This window comes from Pinus tabuliformis, chromosome 8 (genome assembly GCF_031772625.1).
Source record: "Pinus tabuliformis cultivar Carrire ecotype Pingquan chromosome 8, CPIR1, whole genome shotgun sequence".
Taxonomy (NCBI): Eukaryota; Viridiplantae; Streptophyta; class Pinopsida; order Pinales; family Pinaceae; genus Pinus; species Pinus tabuliformis.
Genome location: NC_142294.1, coordinates 1,597,200,809 through 1,597,215,822, shown reverse-complemented (window position 1 = coordinate 1,597,215,822; position 15,014 = coordinate 1,597,200,809).

Sequence of the window (15,014 nt, the reverse complement as noted above, 5' to 3'; positions counted from 1 at the left end):
CACCGAGTGATACATGCTACGGTTGCATGAATGGGATTCTCTCTAAGGTAAAAGTGATTAAGATCAAACCATAGAAAAAATTCTTCATCTTACCACTTTTTACCTTGGTCAGTTGTTCTTTCAGTGAAGAAAGCAGGACCTCTCACCACTTGAATAGTTTTGGCTCTAGACGCTCAAGTGCATACTGCATATATGATATGTTTGCCAGATGAGGTGTCACACTGCCAGCCAACTTTTGAATTTCAAAGAGGATCGTTCTCAAAGGCAAATCACCTACATCTCTAATGTTTATTTTCCCATCCTTGGTAGGCTGTGTACCTGGCCGACAAAACTGTCAAATGTAATCCCTCATCGATTCACCTCCACGAGCAAATCTAGAAAGTGTGATGGGGGTACCTCGCCTTAACCGTCTGGTAAGAAATTAAATATCATCAATGGTAATGGGGACCATTTTGTCCCTTATGTGAAAATTCTAATCTGCCGCATCCCATGTATGAACAAGGAACTGCAATAGTTCTATTTGTTGCCTCATTTCGGACAACCTGAAGTATTTCGGTAACCCACAATTTTTGAGGGCCTCAACTGTACCTGGATTGTTTAGGAAAACAATGTCTTGTTCCTCATGCTCTCTTTCTCACCATGTAATTGACATTCTGATCCAATGGAATCCTGAAATCCAATCATAAGCTTAGTTAGGATCCTTTCGATGAAAAAAACAGGACAAGTTTTGGAGCAAACAGCTAAATCTAGTTTGGGAAACTCACCCAACAAAGACCAGGCATAGAGACAGTATGTTGAAGAGTAGGAAGCCTTCTCTCATGGTGATCTTCAGCTCAGTTTTTGATGTGAAATCCTATGCTAATCCCAGGGTGAAAAAAGCAAATCCCAGTGGCCCCAAAAGGCCCTAAAAATTGCATGAAATAGTAAGAGAATGACCTGGAAAGAAAGAGGAGGGGTAGATCTCCTACCTGGTCTAGATGACATGAAAAATTGTCCACAAAATCTCTCACAATCAGCTAATGAATTTTGAGGTAAAATCCTAGTGCATAGCACAAAATTGAATGGTAAGTATCAAATGGTAAAAATTTCATGGTAAAAACTTGTCCTATGTTTATTTCATGTACATTAATCGAGTAAAAATTATTATTTTCCTATTTTTACCTATGAAATAGGTATTTTTAATCCCTTTAGTGGTGTTTCAAGCAGGTTTTTCAACTAACTTATAGAATTTTTCATGCTCGATTGTAAATTGTACCTTTGATGACAGAGCATATGTTTATCTCTTTTTCATGCTTCGTTAAAGAACAAAAAAGGAACCCCCTTAGAGTCCTGTTTAAGCTCTTTTTAGACTCTTTAAACGTCAAAATATTGCCAAGCGCTTGTCCTTTTCACCTCATTAACGGATTGGAAATGACATCTACTAATTATAAGTTTAACCCTTTTTTGGGCTGAGATAGATTAACTACGAAAAATGAATATGTTTACTGAACATGGTCAATAGGTTCACTCTCGTATATTTTTATGCTTTTTTGGGTTTGAGAGACAAATCTATGAAAAAGAACTTGTGGGGTTTTCTTTTTGTCCCTTTTCAAACTCTCTAAACATGAAAAGGATTGAGTTATCGTTGTCGTTAAACTCGTTAAAACATCAAATAGCGACAAACGTGTCCATCTAGACAAGAATGAGTTTCACCTTCACTAGACTTGCTAAAACATCACATAGCGATGGATTCACCCAAAGGGTGGAATTATAAAACAAGCATATGTTATCCTCCTCAAGCTTGATAAAAAATAAAGAGGTATTGGTCAGCAATGACTAGGGAAAATGGGAAAAATGGGAAAAGCACTTTATGGTAGCAGGTCGCTCTTGAGCATGACACTTTCACTTCATCACTGTGACTACTTTGGTTGGGTTATCAGATTAATGGTTATCATACCATTGGTCTATCATACCATCCATAAATTTGTTTTGGGTCAATTCCACTAATTCATTTCAGTATCACCAACATGTTCAAGAGAAGTCATCCAGTTTAAATTCCTCGTTTGCAATACCATAAACCTTCATTTTCATGACCGTCATTCCTCAACCTTGTGTCGTCAGTCAAATTTTGTCTCCAAAATCATTAAACTCGTTTCATTTCATTGATGTGGGATACATCAAGGCCCTCTTGCGACGAGTCGCTTCTTGTCGACATCAACACATTATCCAAGAAGTTGACTTAGAAACACCCTTCCAGTACCTTGAGGCTTGCATACATCAATGGCAGGTTTCTCACTTCCGACGATAGGTTGACATCAATGGCCTTCGACTGAAAGACTTTGTATGGTGTTCAACATCAAATCATCCATTCACACCATGCAGAATGTACTGCAGTACCTTGAGGATCATTATCATTATCAGTGATTTCTCTCGTGTCTGTTAATAGCTTACATCATCGATTGGTAATTTGATGGTGTCTTCCCATGTTTGACTTCAGATTCATATTCACATGGATAGACTCATACTTGAGTGAACAATTGAATGAGATAGAAGACCCCATATCTAGTTTCATCCAACCAGGCTGCAACTTCAGGAGTACTAAATCATATGTACAATGGATTTACATTGATTGCCATTCTGATCATGGGTCTATGTCTATAGATGATTTTTTTTGTACATGTAATGAAAGTCTATATGTTGAGCATGGGTATGCCTTCCCTTAGTAATTCATGAAAGAATACAAAATCATGATATATGTATTGTAATTGATGCAGGTCACCTTCAACTTCGGAATCTCCTCATCACATAGTAAAGCATTTCATTCGACATTAACATTTTTTCAACTTCATGCTTTAGGGGGCAGCTATTATAGATCCATTTGGGCACATCACTCCCATAATCCATATGAATGTTTTAGGGCTCATCAAACCCTAATTTTAGTTGCTACATGCCCTAAACAAGTCACCCTTTTGAATGGCTCCTTCCTAGACAGTTTCATGACTTGAAGACATCTTGAAATCACCTGGAAAGGGACCAACACATATAGGCCCATGTAAGGGTGCACTGTAGAGCAGTTAATTCCATGCTAGAGTGATTTGCAGAGAACTTAGGCCCTCTTTGACCTGTGCTAAGCAAGATTGAGTGAAATTCACATAGGGTTTGGGGAATATTCTTTTCTCTTGGAGTCATCTAGAAGTTTCCCTCACTTATCAACTCCTATGATCTCGAAAATGGATGAGGAATGAGTTAAGATGCATCCTATCCTCTCATCCCTTCCTCCATGGAATTAGTTCTAAGTATGGAAGGCCATTCAATACCCCCATTTATGACATAACCTCCTTCATCTTCCTATAAATTGAACACTCATTTAAGTGATCAAGGGTTGGACTATGTTGAATTGTACGGAGATAATGTTGCTATGAGAATTGATTTTGAGACAAGTATTGTTAAGCTACAAGTTTGTCATGCTTTTGATGTGATGTGGATGGGATCCAAGCTGGAGGAGTGACTTCGAATCAAACTTGATGGTTGTAATTCCTTCTTCTATTCAATAAAGTATTTGAAACATTTTCCCATATGTTTATCTTTCTATATGATGCTTATTTGTGTGAATGTATATGATTCCATTTACTTGTATTCAATAGATCTTTTTCTTTTATCGGTTCTTTTTCTTCTGTTGATGTTTACAAGTACTTCTCAAGCATGTTAAGTATGGGAAGGAGCAACAGGATTGATACAAAGGAGACAAGAGGAAAGCATAACTATAAGTAGGTCTTCTCATCTTCTTTGTCTTATGTATTTCTTATAGGAAAAGGCTAAAGTGCTTTAAACTATTGTTCTAGATATGGCTACTTATCTAGGGAATTAGTATTTATCCGTAGATACCAAATTCTCTGAAATAGAGATAAATATGGTGGTTTCATAATTATAACTAGTGGGAGAGAAATATTGGTTGGAACCTAAGAAAGAAAGAAGTACATTTCTTTAACGGTTCATGAGAACTCATTTTCTAAAAACAAAGGTTATTGAATCTATTTCTCTAACTGAAAGGGGAAAAGCTGAGGGGTGTCTAGTAGAGGAATAAAATAACTTACAAACTGGAGGACCATCAGAGATCTTAATACATTCTATGGAGGGGAACATATAACTGCCTTATTATGTTTAAGTCAATATAGAACAAATGGGATAGAAAAAGTAGAATGAATAATGATTGAATATCTATGTAAGCCATGACGTGTAAACTCTTCTTTGATAAACTATAGGTTGTTTAGTGTTAACCTATAACATGTAAAGTTGTATCAAAGAAACAGGATACTATAGCATGATCAAGGTAAATGATTGCAGAGAGCCCTGGAATTGTATACCTATAAATATAAATGTTCATATTATGAAGAATCATAAATAATTTTTTCTCTTAGTTAAAGTAATAGTCACGGTTACCTAGTTCTTATAATTAAGTTAAAAAGAAATGCTATGGCTTGAGGAAACATTGCAAATAAAACATATGATTATGTAAATGTTTATTTACACGTACATGATTTAATCTTGGAAGAGGAACCATGCTGGTTACCACATAACTGAGTGAATAGAGTAAACACTCTTTCTTTAACTGATAATTTTCCTAGGTTCTTGTTTATTAGGTCACAAGAGGAAAGGGAAAGTACCATTACAAGTTTCGACGACTTACCTAGACTATAAATTAATAGTTACAAATAAATGCATGTTCTAAACAAGTGTAAAATATATCTTTAGATAAATAAGTATTCTAGAGTAACACCATTTAATGAATGACAATCTAGATAATAGAACAAGAAAAGGAAAGAGTATAAATTCTCTGAGGATATGCATTGCCACATATTACGCATATTTATTACTACCAATAAAAATAAACAATGATAATGGGTTGATAATTTCAAAAGAAAAGAGCTAAGTAATAATAATTCAGCCATGCATAAACTCAAGTATTGTAAGAAGCAATACACAAATGTTCTTTTACCTTGCGTGAAATATATACATGGTATTCAATCTAATGTATAGTTATAAAATAGAAAGAATCCCACTGAAAGAAGGAAAAATTATTGTAATAATTTGAATAAACAAAGTACATGATAGTGGTGTCAATATTTCTTTACAAAAGAGCATTTATGTGATCATAATTTCCAAAAGCAACGCAAAATTAAAAATCCCTTCTTATTGAGTAAGTTTATAAAGATAGCAATTGCAAAATTTGTCTAGTGTAAGAATAAACCTTAAATCAAAAGTGTGTCAAACTTAAGAATACTCATAGACGAAGAGTTATTCAACCGACTAGTTCTAGTCATTAATAATAAAAATGCTTATGCATTGCAATAGAGAGAAGGTTCAAAAAGCTGGTTTGGAAGCCTCTGGAGAGGTAGGCTAGTCTAAACCAGTTAAAAGAATCACAAACATTCAAACCCTAATGATGCATGAAAACCCTACATAAGGCTCTTAGAATTATAGTCGATAACCATAGACATAAGAAAACAAGTTGTAAGAACCTGGAGGGTAGCACATCGAACAATGTCCTTGTAAGAAATTATTTTATCTAATGTAGTGTAGATAGAAATGGTTTCTTTATAGGGAGAGGTTCGAACCTATAATGAAAAAAATATGCTAAATGAGACGAAATCGAATAAACAATGTCATTATTCAAAATAATATTGAATATGACCATCATAAATAACTTGAGTGTGTTTAGTGGAAGGAACAAAATAAACTTCAGGAAAAATGGGAGTCCAAGGCACACTATCCTACTTTGTTATCACAAAGAAGAACAGTATACTAAGAATAATAAATTAAGTGTTGATATTAGAGGTGAATTTTGGCCTAGGGTTTGATAATTGGATTACCTGAAAAGGGTTGGAAAAATCCAAGATTTGACATCCATTAAAAAAAAATCGTTAGTTGACTGAACCTTGATTTAGTATGAACCCTCAGAAAAACTTGTGACTATCTCTATAAGAAAATCCACACAAGTATAAATACCACCATTCAGAAATAAATTAATCATCAAAAATAAAATGAATCTCAATGGTAAACGAGTCACGACTCAAAATCGTGGTAAAGAAGGGAAACATAAATAGAACTTGGAATTGATGACCATTACTCTAAATCGCCTACCACAACCCACCATGAAAAATTGCCAGTCTGGTACTTTGATGAAAGAGAGAACTAGAGCCATAGAAGTAAAAAAAAAGGAGACATGGGTTAGAATAGGTCCTATGGGTTTATAGCACACTTCCCAACAGATGGAGAGATAAACGAGACCAAAAAAATAGAATGGGGATGGGTAGTTACCTCCAAAACCACCCTAGCTCTTTCCAGTCATTGATATGAACCATAGAGAGCATTTTACATTGATATGCAGACACGACAGATGTCCCATGTACCCCGTATGAATTTCCATAGGTCGTCATGTATATTCTATGTGGGTTACAACTTGCATGAATCCATATCCTTAAATATTAAAATTATCTTGGTTACGATATTTCCAAGGCAATGATAACAACATTATTAAGTCATACACCACATTATTATATGTTGGGCACTATCAGAATGTTAAAAAATATACCACAAAGTCACAATAATGTAGTCCATGGTATAAATACACATGCGTAATATGAATGGAGGATCTATAGATAAAAACAACTAAAGCCTTTCTTCTATGACATAGTCTTGTTGTTTATGAATAGATTATAATGGATAGAAATCCACGGTCCAAATATCTTAACATATGTTGCTAAGAAGAAAAAATAGTCTCCATTAAAAACTTGTCTATTATATGGTTATAGTATTAAATTATACAAGGAAGCTACATAAGAAAGATGATATAATTATTTTCATAAGTTCATTAAATTAAGTTGAATCCTCTTAATAAGAAATGAATAGTGGCTATCTACTGAGTGCAAGGTAACCTCATGGGTTTTATAAATTTAAAAGAAACATAGTGGTATGGTTATAATTGGTATTAAGTACTCTTATTAAAGTGGAAATAGTTTGTATTGAGAATCTATCCACATTGTTATTAAAAAAAAATCAGTGGAATCTAAATGTGCTTATAAACAATCTTTGTTATGAGGGATGTTGCACCTATTATCAATAATGGCCCTAAAGGGGAAAGACACATATGCATCACCACCTAGAGGAAGCCCCCTCCTATTTATGTGACCTCATGTTGTCGCCCATCTAGGAAGAGCTAACATGCGCTACAGGAGAAGTCTCCTCCCATAAACATTACCTATTAGACATGGAGGTTATTATTGAGCTAGTAGATTGGGAAGAAGACCTAGGCACACTTGTGACTGATTTAATGAGTATATGCAGATGGTTGATATTTACTTTCACATGAATTTATTTTGGGAAGACCTCCATTATACTAGAAAGAGAATCACAAAGACATCATTGATTCCCTTTAACATCTTCACCATCAAATGAAGGTCCTGGGTTGACTAATGGAGCACATAGAGAAACATCTTAGAGTACCTCCCTCAATGGGAGGCAGTACTAGAGACAACAAATATCCCTTCTAGGTTACTACCACAGACTCTAATCCTTCTCCTTAAGTTTATGTCATGATCCTCTTATATAATTTGTTATTTTTCTCCTATTGTTTATTTCCATGGCTAATAATGCAACCTGTTCAATTTTCTCCTATTAAATTTTGATTATCCAAATACTCATCTATCTTGTACCTCTCTAGGTAGAGTAATTTGGTCTCCCAAGTGAAATACTAACTTAAGAATTTTCAATACCATTTTGTAATCCCCAATTTTAAAAGAAATAGAATTTACCTCACAAAAAAATTTATATATAAAATTTATTGCAAATTTCAACCATTTTAAAGTTTTCATAAACGAGAGCCTTAACCTCACATATTACCAAGAAGGAAGTAAACATTAATTCATATGAAATTTAACTTTAAACAGCCTAAATTCTTTCCATTTAAATATATAAAGAAAACAAATCACTAAGTAAGCTTAACAAATTCATCCCCAATGGGGCTGTGAACCATGGACGGAACATTTTAATCTTGAAAGGAGCAACAAGCTCACACTTTTAAGTGTTTTTTTATGTCATGGCATGGAGTAGGTAAGTGATATTGGGTTTGCAACCTGACATCATGTCAATATAAATGCATGAGTGTAGTATTAGGGTGGGAGAGGTACTTTGTGCAACATAGTGGATGTGAGGTGAAATCCTAACCTTCCTACTTCTGGTATTTTGATCCAGCGAGTTCTTTAAGCTTGAGATTTCTTGTCATCTCTGGTGGTAAAGAGGCATCCTTCTTTGTTGTTTTATTTAATTTTATGAGAATGTTGGGTTAATGTTTTTAATTCTATTTTTACATGTGAGAAAGCTCGAGCATGTATGTTGGAAAATTATATATTACAGAGCAGTGGAAAACATAAAAAAATTACAGAAATATAAACACAGAAAATGCATAAAACAAGAGAGACACAAATATACGTGGTTCACCCAATTTGGGCTACGTCCACAGAGAAATAACTAGTCCTTCTTTTATTATATTATCCGGCAAACTAAAGAGATACAACCTATAGCAAATACACTATAACTCCCTCTTCACTATCAATGTCGTCTCTTTTCCTCACTCAGAATACAGATCTACATAGACACATTACAATTCCCTCATATATAGTGAGGGGTTGCCTTCTAGGGCAAAAAAACCTAAATTAAACACAACTTCTACTGCCAGATCTTTGCCTAATGAATAGCCCAGATTGACTATGAAATTACAACATTTTACAAGGCAATTTCACATCTATTCTTAGCTTCACGGGCACTGCCCCCAACCCCCCTGCCAGTGGGGGGCTCCCGAAAGGTTGCAGCTGACCCCCTGGACCCCCTCTACAGTGAATATTTTACCAGCGGTGTTGCCGCCCCATTACGAACTGGGGTCCAATGCAGCGATAGCTTTGAATACAAAAGATAATAAAGCTCCACATCCAACAATCTCCCACTTGGAGACTGATTATAGCAACTCCACCATTCCTTCATTTGCTGGACAATGACTCCAATTTGGACCTGGCTATTTCTCATCTTCTTCATCATACTTGAAGACCAATTGAAACTGAGCAAATTCTCAGTCTTTCCCTAGTTATAACTTTTGTTAACATATCTACAGGATTCTGGCTAGTGTGTGTCCTTTCCAACTTCAACTATCCATCTTCCAACACTGACCATATGAAATGGTACTTGAGATATATATGCTTAGTCTTGGAATTAAATGCAGAGTTCTTTGCAAGATGTTTGGCACTCTGCCCAACTCCTGCTTCTTACCCAATTCATCTAGAAACATTTCTAATATCAAATCATTTCTTAACTTGCCTTTGTAGTAGCAACATACTCTGCTTCTGTTGCTGAGAGTGCAACAATACTTTGTAGTTTTGAGACCCAACTGACAGTTTTTCCACCTACAGTAAACACATACTCTGTTGTGCTCCTCCTGTAATCTCTGTCACCTGCCATATATGCATCAACATATCCCTGTAGAGCAATGTTTGAACCACCAAAGCATAATGCTTGATTTGTGGTACCTCTCAAATACCTGAGAATCCATTTCATCACCATCCAATGTTCTTTTCCTAGATTATTCATATACCTGCTTACAACTCCCACTGCATGTGCAATATCAGGCCTTGTGCAAACCATTGCATACATTAAGCTTCCAACTGCTGATGAATATGGAACTCTAGACATATAATCCATGTCTTCTTGGGTCTTTGGTCACATCTCCTTACTAAGTTTGAAATGGCTAGCAAAAGGTATACTAATTGGTTTTGCATTCTGCATATTAAACCTTTTCAACACCTTTTCTATGTACTCACTTTAAGACAATGTTAATTTGCGATTCTTCTTGTCTCTAGTTAATCTCATACCAAGGATTTGATTTGCAGCACCCAAATCCTTCATTGCAAATGAGTTTGCCAATTTTCTTTTGAGCACATTTATTTCCTGCATGTTAGAACTTGCAATAAGCATGTCATCTACATACAATAACAATATAATATAGCTGCCATCATTTTGCCTTTTAAGATAAACACAATGATTAGAGTGACATCTAGTATAACCTTGTTCAGACATAAACCTGTCAAATTTTAGATACCACTACCTTGGACCTATTTTAAGCCATGCAAGCTCTTCTTCCACCTGCACACTAGTTTCTCCTTCCCTTTTACCTCATATCCTTGTGGTTGCTGCATATATATCTCTTCCTCCAAATCCCCATGGAGAAAGGCTATCCTTACATCTAACTGCTCAAGATGCAAATCTTCAACTGCTACTAGACTAAAAATAGTTCTGATTGAAGTCATTTTAGCAATAGGAGAAAATATTTCATCAAAGTCTATAGCATTTTTCTGTGCAAACCCTTTCACCATAAGTCTAGCTTTATACCTTTTCCTACCTCCATCTTCTTCCTTCAAATTGTAAACCCATTTATTCTGCAATAATGTTTTACCTGCAGGCAACCTAACTAAGTCCCAAGTCTGGTTATGTGCTAAGGATTCCATCTCTTCTTTCATGGCTTTCTCCCACTTCTTCCTGGTTTCTACCTACACTGCTTCTTCATAACATTCTGGTTCACCAGAATCAGTCAACAATACATAATATAATGAATGAGAGTATCGTTCAGGGGGTCTACTTATCCTGGTAGATCTTCTAACACCACTTTCAGGTGTTTGAAGTGATTGTTGCTATTGTGGTTGTTGTTCTACCTGTTGATCATTATGATTTTTAAGCACCATCACTTTTCCTGTGATATCGTCAAGCACTGTGTATTCTCTATTTTCTTTTTCCTGTTTGTCTTCCTGTAACTGATTCTTATACAAGAACTTTTCATTGAATATTACATCTCTACTCCTAATGATTTTATGATTTTCATAATCATATAAACGATAACCAAAATCATTAACACCATATCCAATAGAGGTACATTTCTTTTATTTTGCCTCAATCTTTTTTCTATTTTCTTTATTAATGTGGACAAAGGCTTCACAACCAAAAATATTTAAGAATGAGTAGTTTACCATTTTACATGTCCATGCCTCCTCTAGAATACCACCATCAAAGGAACTTGAAGGCCCTCTATTTATTAGATAAACAACAGTATCTACAGCATCCGCCCAAAATTGTAAAGGCAATCTTGCATGCAATCTCATGCACCTTGTACGCTCCATGATTGTCCTGTTCATCCTTTCTGACACACCATTTTCTTGTGGTGTTCTTGGAACTGTTTTCTCTCTATGAATTCCATTCTCTGAATAGTACCTATCAAACTCTTTGCTACAATATTCACCTCCATTATCTGATCTAAGACACTTCAACCTTTTCCCTGTCTCATTTTCAACCAAAGCTTTCCATTTCTTGAAAGTATCAAATACATCAAATTTATTTCAAATACAATAAATCCAAGTTTTTCAGGTTTCATCATCAATAAAAGTAACATAATAATGAGAGCCACCAAGAGATGATACCTAAGCAGGTCCCCATCCATCTGTATGTACAAGCTCTAATTTTTCACTCTTCTTTTCTTTCCCAGCTCTAAGGAATCTAACTCTCTTCTATTTTCCATAAACACAATTCTCACAGAATTTTAAAACAACATCCTTCAAACCTGGCAACAAATTTCTTGAGTGAAGAATCTGCATCCCCTTCTCACTCATGTGCCCGGGCCTATGATGCCACAATGCCGTATCTTCTCTTGTAGAGGTTAAAGCATTAATAGAATTAGAAATACCATTGCATAAATACAATGTACCAACCTTTCCTCCTTTCGCTATTATTAGGGATCCTTTAGTGACCTTCAAGGTTTTATCTGTGAAAGTGGTTATGTAACCTTGAGCCCCGAAATTCCCTGTTGAAATCAGATTTTTCTTCAGATCTGGAACATGCCTTACCTCCTTCAATAGCCACTGATTTCCATTTTGCTATTTTATGAAAACTTTACCCATTCCAATGATTTTGTAGGGTTTATCATCACCCAATCAAACCTGTCCAAAATCTCATTGAACATAATTATGGAAATGTTTCCTATCAGGTGTGGCATGGAATGAGGCCCCTGAATCTACCACCCAGGCATCAATAGTATTTTCTAATGAAATAATCAAAGCATCTTGCAACACATCACCTGTTACATTCGCTTCATGATTAGTTTCTTGTTGCGTGTCTCCTTCTTTTACCTTCCGAGACTTGTAGTCTTTCTTCAGGTGTCCTTTCTTCCCACATTTCCAGCACACTATCCCCGATCTAGACTTGGATCTGCCTTTTCTTGACTTACTACGATATCCTGAGCTCTTTCCTCTTTCCATTTTTCTTCCCTTAGTCTCTGCAGTCAAAGCATTTCCTGATGTCTCACCGGAGCTTTTTAATGGCATTTCCTCGCTAAGGATTGCACCAACAACATCATCAAGCTTTAAAGTACTAGATCCAGAGACAGAGTTACTAATGGCCATAACTAAACCATTCCAACCTTCTGGCAATGAGCATAGAAATAATAGAGCCCTAACTTCATCATCAAAAGTTACCCCTACAGAACTTAACTCACTTGTAACTATAATAAAATCATTTAAATGATTAGCAATAGATCCACCCTTTGACATATTCATATTAAATAAACGCTTCATAAGAAATACCTTATTTGAGGCCGAGGGTTTTTCATATAGTTTGGCCAATGTCGACATTAAACCCTCTGTTGTCATTTCCTTTGAAATATTAAATGCTACCAATGCCGCTAGGCAGAGTAGTATTGTTCCAAATGCCTTTCTGTCAAGAATATTCCATTCTGTGTCTGTCATACTCGTCGTCTTCTTTGTCTTTCGACTCAATGGTAGGTAGAAATCTCTCTGATATAGATAATCTTCCATTTGCATCTTCCACAGCTGGTAGTTTTGGGGGCTGAATTTTTTTACCCTAAACCTATCGTCTTCCGCCATCGCTCCCACTCGAACCAGGAACCCTTCTCTCCTACGAGTTTATCAGCCAAACGATCCTTTGGCTCTGATACCAGTTGTTAGAAAATTATATATTACAGAGCAATGGAACACATAAAATATTTCAGAAATATAAACAAAAAAAACACATAAAACAAGAGATACACAGATATATGTGGTTCACCCAATTTGGGCTATGTCCATGGAGAAACAACTAGTCCTTATTTTATTATATTATCTAGCAAACTGAGGAGATACAACCTATAGCAGATCTGCTGTAACTCCCTCTTCACTCTCAATCTCCTCTATTTTCCTCACTCAGGATACAGATCTACATAGATGTAATACAATTACCTCATATATAGTGAGGGGTTGCCTTCTAAGGAAAAAATCCCTAACTTAAACATAACTTCTACTGTCAAATCTCTGCCTAGTGAACAGCCCAGATTGGCTACGAAATTACAACATTTTACAAGCAAATTTTACATCTATTCTTAGCTTCGAGGATGTTGCCCCCGATCCCCCCGCCAAGGGGCAGCTCCCGAAAGGTTGTAGTCACCCCCGCCCTGCACGCCCCCTACAGCGAATATTTTACGGGTTATGTTGTCACCCCATTATGAACTGGGGTCTAATGCGGTGATACCTTCGAATACAGAAGATAATCAGGCTCCACACCCAACAATGTATTCAAATTGGTGGTTTCTATTCAAATTCTCCCCTCCTAGATAGAAATTTCATAGGTATTACATAATCCCATTTAGTTCTGGCTTGTGGTTGTTGGTATACTAGTCATTTTTCAATGTGGCTTTAGAACGAGGGTTTTCTCTTATTTCCTAGTTGTGGTGTGATATGTAATTTAGGATCTGCTCAGATTTATCTTGTGTAATATTGTAACCACCCCTCCCAAATTTACCCAATTTCATTGACCTGCCTTGGTAAACATGAGATGAAGGGTTACTATGACATGACCCAACCTCTTAGCTCTAGCTAAGGATGCGGGGCATACAAATGAGACTTACTAACTACAAATATATATCCTACTAGGACTACAGATCACCTAGGAGCAAAGGAAATACCCTAGGTGATTAAACCATGAGAGGGAACTTTTTTTTAATTACCTAGACTTTGAGTCATACGCTTAACACTACCTTCATATGGTTGAAGTCCTCCAACTACACTCACATGCCTTTCCTCATGCAGTTGTGACCTAAATTTCTCATTTCAGTGCCCACGGTCCTAAAATCTGAGACACAATTCCATGATAGCCTCTAGCCGCCTTCCCAAAACAACCTGAGACTTCTCAGAATTATAAATGACATAAGGATGATGGTAAACACACCAAAATTCAACAAGAACTTGACCTAACCATGCCTAACCATGGAAATCATTTCGTCAAACATATGGGGAACACGTAATGTACGAGTCACGAATGCATATCTGATCATAGGAGTCTGAAACATATCTAAGAATAACCAAGAAGATATAATTTCCTCTCATAATAGCTACAATAAAAAATTTTAGTCGATGCATTCATCAAAACATGTCAAAAGCCATAAGTAATATACATCATTAACCAACATATAGCCAACAAAAAACCCATCTTAAAACCCATGGAAACTCAACCATAATATAACAAACATAATCACTACAAATGTTCATAGATCACAATAAGGGAATGTGTCATATTAACATACGAAAATAACAACCAAGTTAGGGACTTCCATGTACCACCTGACGTTAGATTGGGCCAAACCTAATCTTTATTTCAGCCAATCACCCAAGTACCATATTCCAAACATGAATATGGTATCTCATGGAATAAACCAAAAAAAACTAAGCCAACTCTTCCAGAGGCCAAACCACCTCGATACCCAACCACAGTGATTGCACCTCCATGGTCAGACATCACTAACATAAACCAGATCGATCTCTACCCAAGTTTTCTAGTGCTCTAGGAACTAGTAATTCAACCCACAACCTTTCAGGGTTCAAAGCATTTGTCCAACCTATCTCTAGGGACTTGTAACTCAATCCGCCAAGGGCTCCAGAGATTTTTTCCCAACCTAG